Source organism: Phalangium opilio, unplaced genomic scaffold (genome assembly GCF_054372755.1).
Source record: "Phalangium opilio isolate 3A_F unplaced genomic scaffold, DU_Popi_V2 ptg000078l_1, whole genome shotgun sequence".
Lineage (NCBI taxonomy): Eukaryota > Metazoa > Arthropoda > Arachnida > Opiliones > Phalangiidae > Phalangium > Phalangium opilio.
The window spans coordinates 6,165,463-6,174,348 of record NW_028324186.1 but is presented as its reverse complement, the minus strand read 5'-3'; positions in this window follow the sequence as shown (position 1 = coordinate 6,174,348).

Here is an 8,886-nt window from a genome sequence, read left to right as displayed (position 1 = left end):
ATACCCCAGACCCTTCAAACCCTAATGCTTTCCTACACACTCCTATCTAATGTATTACTCAAAAAATCTGTGATCAATGCATTCTCGAGAAATCTGATCAATTTACTTGCGCCACCTGCGGCCCTCGAGAACGGATGTTTCTCGGGAATGATCCTGTTCTGGATTTTTTTTAAATTATCTTCAAGAATTCCACAATTCTCCCAAAATAACGGTTATAGCCCATAATGCGAAGGGATACGATTTACAATTTCTGTACAAAGCCATGTTAGCCATCAAAGCGTGGCGCCCTCAAGTGATAATGACGGGAACGAAGATTATGCAAATTCGATATGAGAATTTGACATTTATAGATAGTTTAAATTTCATCCCCTCCCTCTAGCTTTGTATCCACTTTCGGCTTAGACCCTAGTTTACATAAGGGACATTTCCCCCACCTGCTCTTCAACTTTGTTCCCGAACACGTGTTTCATCCAAAAGATCCTACGAGTACAAATTATGTCTTGAGGGAAAGCATGCCTCTTTTAGAATCTTATGCGCCAGACAGGCTAACCGAAAAACAACGTTCGGTTTTAATTTCACGGTACAACGAACAAGTTGAAGCCAAAAAAGGTTTCAACTATGTTGAAGAGTTGATACATTATTGCCGTTTGGACGTTAGGATTTTAAGAGAGGGGTGCTTAAATTACAGGGAGATTTTTGAGAAGATTGCGGACGTTAACCCTTTTAACACTGCCGTGACAATTGCCGGGCTTTGCAACGCCGTTTTCAGGAAGGACCACCTAGCGCCAAATTCAATTGGAATTGTTCCACCTCGCATTTATAGAATGAAAGACCCTCAATCTAAAGTAGCCATCGAGTGGTTGAGGTGGGAAGCCCATAAGCGCGGGGTCATTATTAAGTCAGCTTTTAACGGTTCCGAACCTAAAATTTTGAACATTAAGTCGACGGGCTTCTAGTAGACGATCTTGGCGCAGATCAAAAGGTCGTCTACCAATTCCTAGGTTGTTTTTGGCACGGGTGTAGAACCTGTTTCCCGGTAAACAGAGACCTGGTTCTGCACGGTGACGTCACCCAAACTTTACACTCCCGCTATACTGATACTTTGAACTGTAATAAGAGGCTTAGGGAGCTGGGGTATAAGGTAATCGAAATGTGGGAATGTGTATTCCACAAATTGAGGGAGCAAAAGCCCGAAATTACCACCTTTCTATCTTCTATTCATATCCAAATCGATGCGTGGGAACCACTCAATCCCCGTAACGCATTTTTCGGGGGACGTACTTCCGCTCTGTGTCTTCTTCACAAGGTTAAGCCGGGAGAGGAGATACGATATGTCGACGTCAATAGTCTTTGCCCTGTGTCAGCTGTGCGCTGAAAACAAATATCAATGGGATTGCACACATTCCGACGAGGAAAGAGTTATTAGGGGGACGATTGTGGCGGACGAAGTCCATTTAGCGGTTAGTAAGGGTTACGTGGTTGTTAAAATTCACGAAGCCTGGTCGTACAAAATATCTCAGTACGACCCCGTAACTAAATCAGGCGGGCTATTTAACAATTACGTCAACTGCTTTCTGAAGCTAAAACAGGAAAGTAGCGGTTGGCCTTCTGACGTAGTAACCCAAGCGCAGAAAGACCAATACGTAGCCGAGTACTACGAAAAGGAAGAGGTAAAACTTGATCCTAGCTGTATCGAGAAGAACGCTGGCAAGCGTACCATCGCCAAACTGTGTTTGAATTCGTTTTGGGGCAAATTTGGTGAAAGGACTCGGCTTGACAAGGTTGAAGTCTTTGATGATCCACAGAAGTTCTTTAACTTGTTCTATGACCCAGCAATTGAGGTCAAGACGTTGATACCCGTTAGCGACGACATTTGCGTTGCTAAATGGTGTTATATCAACGAGATTGACCCAATTAATAAAAATGTCAGTGTTCCGATTGCAGCGTACACCACTGCCATGGCTAGGATTAAGCTTTATTCCTACCTCGAACGCTTGGGTGAGTCTGTTTTATATACGGACACTGATTCGATACTGTACGTTTACACACCAGGGGGCGTCAAAATCGAAACTGGGAATTTCCTCGGTGAAATGACCAATGAGCTTGATAAGTACGGACCCCAGGCCTACATCGAAGAATATGCGAGTGGTGGATGTAACCTAACCTAAATATTGCTTAAGGTTTTTGCCTCGAAGTGAATTGTTCTATTTTCATGGTTTTAAAACTATATGACAAAAAAGACTCATATTACTAGATATAAGCAGCTCCGTCCGAGTTGATTTTCCAAATAAGCCCCCCCCACCGTATAATTCAAATTTCGCGACAAAAAAAGGCTCTCATTCCCGGGGAAATTACACGTTACCTAACCTTCTGAATAGATAAGATCCCAATCGAACTTTCCCCCATTGGAATTATTGGCGCCAAAGGGTTAATCGTGAACTGCATTTAATAGAATGGGTTGAGTAGCGCTATTCTTGCAAAGATATTTTTTACCGTATAATACTAAAAACAAAAAACAAACTGACACCTATGACAAAAACATACGATTGCTAAGTCACATTCTTAAACGAAAATTTCACCAATGAAGTTTAACCCATTTATTTTAATTTCGGCTGACATTTTTGGCATAACTATCTTTTAAGCCTGCAAAAATGTCAGCTGAAATTTAAATAAAAGGGTTTAACTTCATTGGTGAAATTGCGTTTAAGAATGTGACTTAGCAATAGATAACTTTGGTTTTAGCTGCGAAATGTGATCTTAATGGTCAAGACGTAATATTACCGCTTCAATAAATATGGTGTGACTATGGATAGATAATTTATGACTATAAATTATATTACGATTATGACTATAAAATATATTACGATTATGACTATAAATTATATTACGATTATGACTATAAATTATATTACGATTATGACTATAAATTATATTACGATTATGACTATAAATTATATCACGATTATGACTCTAAACTATATTACGATTATGACAAAATTATATTATGATTATGACTATAAATTATATTACGATTATGACTAAATTATATTATGATTATGACTATAAATTAATATACTATAATGTTTGTTACTTCAAATAACCTTTCTACAACTACAAAAAATCTGGGGAACCTTTTGCAAAATACTTTTCATCAACGTTTTTGCAATTTTGATGATACCAATTTTTACAAACCATTCAAAAAATCATGTTCTTTAACGCTTTTTTAAAAAAGGGATGAGTTACCTTTTCAAAATTAGCTGAAGTTTGCCTACACTCATCAGTACAATACAGCTCAATTACTTCAGTTTTTCTAATTACAATATCTTTCACTTTTACGGGCGTTTCAAACACGGTTTCAGGGAATTGTAGAATTTTTTGCTGTTCCAAACATAATTTATGTGTTTTCTTAATTCAGTTTTGTTAAATCTAACTGAGCTGAGATTTAAATCGGCTGCCAAAACATACGCATACCCAAGTGATAAAGAACCACAACTATGACAATCAGACTGGTCTTCTACACTAACAAATTCTACATTTAACTTTTTTCCTTTAAATTTTAAGATGCTACAGAACAGGTAATAGACTTCAGTCGTGAAACAATTTGGTAGAGTGTTATATACGCGTACAGTTCCCTCAGGACATTCAATTGTCGACACTACTAACCAATGTCCAGCTGTTATGCAATGCACTACCTGTATCATTTCTATTCGAAATGTTTCAAATCCTAACTTAAAACCTCTACCTATTAGTTGAAAGCCTTTCTTTTTACGAAATAATAAACTACAAAAGTTCTCTATTATGTTATTGCAATAATAACTATCCATTTTTCCTAACCTTTCCTGAATTTCCTGTGTAACAGAAGTACAATGTTTTCCTGGCTTCTGGTTATCTAACTTAATTGGTTTTACTGTATCTAATTTAGGTTTAATATTTCTGGAAGGCGAAGGCGGTTGGTCTATCTTCCGTTTAACCCTATGCAAACTACCTATAGGAGTTTTATAACCTGTCTTCGGTTACACACCCACACCCTCTAATTCTGACACACCCACACCCTCTAATTCGGACACACCCACATCATCACCCTTACTAATACCCACACCTTCTAATTCTGACACACCCACATCATCACCCTTACTAATACCCACACCTTCTAATTCTGACACACCCACATCATCCTGGATACTAACACCCACACCTTCTAATTCTGACACACCCACATCATCCTGGATACTAACACCCACACCTTCTAATTCTGACACACCCATATCATCCTGGATACTAACACCCACACCTTCTAATTCTGACACACCCACATCATCCTGGATTCTAACACTTAAAAAATTAGAGTTTCTCGTACTGTTAGAAATTTTACCTTTAGATAATAATATTTTTTGATTCAACTGTTTGGCTTTAAGAACATGTGATAAAAACTCGTACATTTCCCGGTATTCTAAATCGACAACTTGCTCTGCTAAAATGATAAGTTTGTTAAATTTTTGATTCTTGGTTAAAACTTTACTCCCCTCCTTGAATTTAGTAACAGTCACTGGTAAAAGTTCTAACTCAGGAGAATTTTCAAATATAATGCTTTCTTCCATCTTGCCAGAATTAGGTCTTCACTAAACATATCTGCTAAACGCTCTCTCTTCTTGCAAAAAATATAAGGAAGACCAAAATTAATGTTAAATGAGCAAAACACTCCACCAAATTATTGATGGAATACGTTTTAGTTACCCCTTTACCTTTAAAGACCCTAACTTCTAACTTTAATTGATCAAACTCATAGTTTTTCTGTAAAGCTTCTAATTTGCAAAGTTGCGAATAAACAACTCTTGTCGCTCGCACCAAACAAACCTCAGCAATTTGGACATGCAAGCTATCAACGCGTCTTGTATCAAAGGTGGTTTTAATTTCCTTTATATAATTTAAAAGCCATATCATTTTCTATATTCTTTTAAAACTTAATTAGCTCCCCGATATCTTCAGATAGTTTCATTCGCGAATTAAGGTAATGTTTAATATTACTGTTATGGCTTTCTACGTAATCGTTAGTATTCTTTCCCAAAGATTTTAACTCCTTTCTATAAGACCTAAACCAAGAAGTTATATCTAGTATCTCAGAGAGAAGGTATAAATTCGCCAGATTTCCAGCTTTATCTCCAGTCCAAACGTAGGTCCGGAGTCAATCCCTGTCTCTAAATTACAACCATCATCTCATTGGTTCTTGAAAACTCACGTCAGCGCGACGACGCGAGTGACGAAAATTACAGTCATATTTTCCGACTGAGGAGAGGCGAAATAGCCTGGCGCCTCCTTTTACGTCCCCCCTTGTATTTTGAAAGGGGGACTGGGACTATGGCGCGCGAATACAAAGGCATCTTATACCTTCTCTCTGAGATACTGATATAACTTCTTGCCTAAACCATTTATCTTTACAACTTTCCCAATTTACTTGAAAATACATGAAATATTCATCACTAGCAACTAATCTAAATTTCTCTATCTGCAATTCGTAATTGTCTTGATCAAAAGGATAAACCATACCCGTTAAACAAACCATTAATTCCATCTTAATATCCATATTTTGACCGTATTGATTCACTTTGCGTTTAAAATTATTCAGAACATGAAACGTACACAACAAAACCTGCGCAGAAGGAATATGTTTTCGAACTAGATTCATTTCAATGAAATCTTTGTCAACCATGACAACTTTAGTTTCTCTAATACAACTATTAACTTTGATAAATTTGGAAATGCACTTATCTAGAGTTTCACTATCTTCTCGTCTAACAAAGAAATAGGAAACGGGTCAACCGTTGAGGTTTGCATCCTCGCATAGAATTACATAGAGAGGGAACCCTTCTATGTTTATCTTATAACTTCCATCCATAAACAGAACATCGTGAAAATTTTCACATGATGTTCGCCTGGTAGGCGTTTGAAAGTACAAATATCAATTACAGCATCTTTAGGCAAGAGTGTTTTCAACTGGCCAATTAAAATCTATCCCTGTGTTCTGCCTCCCTCATTACTTAACTTGACTTTCGCTCTTAAATTCTGAATAACTTTTGAAGTGACCACCTTACCATACTTATCAGAAACATATTCTTTAATTTTTAAGGTTAGTACGTACAAACCACAACAATTAAGCATCATTTCCCCAACTTCACCTAATTTTCTATTCGGTGGATATTTATCAAATATTGAAGGATTTGCAGGGTGGTTTTGAACAAGATTTGCAGAATTAATGTGATAAGAAGACCCCCTACGTGCAACTTTAAATCTAAATAAGTAGTTTCGTGCATTGTGTTGCTGATTCGGCCTTAAGCCTTTACTCTTGGTTTTAACTTCCGCATAATGCTTACAGACATATATGATAGATTTATACTCACCTCCTGCTCTTTCGCTTCTGAGCTTAGTCAAAGGGTGGCTATTACTTTCACTCCACTTTGCCAATTTTTTTTCAAAATCCTCCAAATTAGGAAATTTCACTCCTGCTGAGATAGATTCTGGCAGGCTTCTTCCTTCATTGGCGAGTTGCTAACTTTTGAAGAATCTTCCTTCGGGTGGCAGTTGGATTCCTCCTCTCCTGCACCTAGAAAAGTTGCATCTTCAAAAGAAACAAAGGCGTTTTTCCTCGAGGTCTTCTTCTTTGCACCCTGCTGAGAAACAAAAGAACACTTCCCAGAACTTCCATCAATAATATCCAAAGAAAGGCAATCAAAGCGATTACTTATAGAAACAGAATCGACCGGAAGTGAAGAAACCGGGGCAGGGTGAGGAGAAACCGGGGCAGGGTGAGGAGAAACCGGGGCAGGGCGAGGAGAAACCGGGGCAGGGCGAGGAGAAACCGGGGCAAGGCGAGAAGAAACCGGGGCAGAACGGGAAGAAAGCGATACCCAGACTGGGGCTGAAACTAAAGGCAAAGGTGGAAACTCTTCTAGAGATGAAAAAAGAAGAAAGACTGTCTGTACCAAAGTTACAGACGGTAGGGAAGGACAAGAAACCAAAAAAGAGCGAGATCTCAACAAGAGCCAGCGGCGGGCGAGGGCACCTCCGGAAAGGCAGCGGCGGTCAAGGGCACCTCCGGAAAGGCAGCGGCGGTCGAGGGCACCTCCGGAAAGGCAGCGGCGGTCGAGGGCACCTCCGGAAAGGCAGCGGCGGTCGAGGGCACCTCCGGAAAGGCAGCGGCGGTCGAGGGCACCTCCGGAAAGGCAGCGGCGGTCGAGGGCACCTCCGGAAAGGCAACGGCGGGCGAGGGCACCTCCGGAAAGGCAGCGGCGGGCGAGGGCACCTCCGGAAAGGCAGCGGCGGGCGACGGCACCTCCGGAAAGGCAGCGGCGGGCGACGGCACCTCCGGAAAGGCAGCGGCGGGCGACGGCACCTCCGGAAAGGTAGCGGCGCTCGACGGCACCTCCGGAAAGGCAGCGGCGGGCGACGGCACCTCCGGAAAGGCAGCGGCGGGCGACGGCACCTCCGGAAAGGCAGCGGCGGGCGAGGGCACCTCCGGAAAGGCAGCGGCGGGCGAGGGCACCTCCGGAAAGGCAGCGGCGGGCGAGGGCACCTCCGGAAAGGCAGCGGCGGGCGAGGGCACCTCCGGAAAGGCAGCGGCGGGCGAGGGCACCTCCGGAAAGGCAGCGGCGGGCGAGGGCACCTCCTGAAAGGCAGCGGCGGGCGAGGGCACCTCCTGAAAGGCAGCGGCGGGCGAGGGCACCTCCTGAAAGGCAGCGGCGGGCGAGGGCACCTCCTGAAAGGCAGCGGCGGGCGAGGGCACCTCCTGAAAGGCAGCGGCGGGCGAGGGCACCTCCTGAAAGGCAGCGGCGGGCGAGGGCACCTCCGGAAAGGCAGCGGCGGGCGAGGGCACCTCCGGAAAGGCAGCGGCGGGCGAGGGCACCTCCGGAAAGGCAGCGGCGGGCGAGGGCACCTCCGGAAAGGCAGCGGCGGGCGAGGGCACCTCCGGAAAGGCAGCGGCGGGCGAGGGCACCTCCGGAAAGGCAGCGGCGGGCGAGGGCACCTCCGGAAAGGCAGCGGCGGGCGAGGGCACCTCCGGAAAGGCAGCGGCGGGCGAGGGCACCTCCGGAAAGGCAGCGGCGGGCGAGGGCACCTCCTGAAAGGCAGCGGCGGGCGAGGGCACCTCCTGAAAGGCAGCGGCGGGCGAGGGCACCTCCTGAAAGGCAGCGGCGGGCGAGGGCACCTCCTGAAAGGCAGCGGCGGGCGAGGGCACCTCCTGAAAGGCAGCGGCGGGCGAGGGCACCTCCGGAAAGGCAGCGGCGGGCGAGGGCACCTCCGGAAAGGCAGCGGCGGGCGAGGGCACCTCCGGAAAGGCAGCGGCGGGCGAGGGCACCTCCGGAAAGGCAGCGGCGGGCGAGGGCACCTCCGGAAAGGCAGCGGCGGGCGAGGGCACCCCCGGAAAGGCAGCGGCGGGCGAGGGCACCCCCGGAAAGGCAGCGGCGGGCGAGGGCACCCCCGGAAAGGCAGCGGCGGGCGAGGGCACCTCCGGAAAGGCAGCGGCGGGCGAGGGCACCGGAGGCATCTCCGGAAAGGCACCAGCAGAAAGTCCTGAAATGGGCAAAGGGACTGACACAGCACGACGAATGACATGGTTACGAAGAATAGGACAACAGAGAGCACTACCCATGTCCCTAAAAGTTAGATTGAGTCTCACAGACTCGCATGCTTCTTTCGGAACACAGTGTTGCCGAACCCGTTGGCATGTGCCCTCCATAACAAGTAGTGAACCAGGGTTCAAGGAAACATATACACAAGGGACACCAAAGCGAAGAGAACGTAACTTAAAAGTTCTACTTACACCAAAAGAAAAAGAGGCAATGGTGCTGTGGACTCCACGCTCATCATCCGAGTGCCAACCTACTGAGTCCTGCC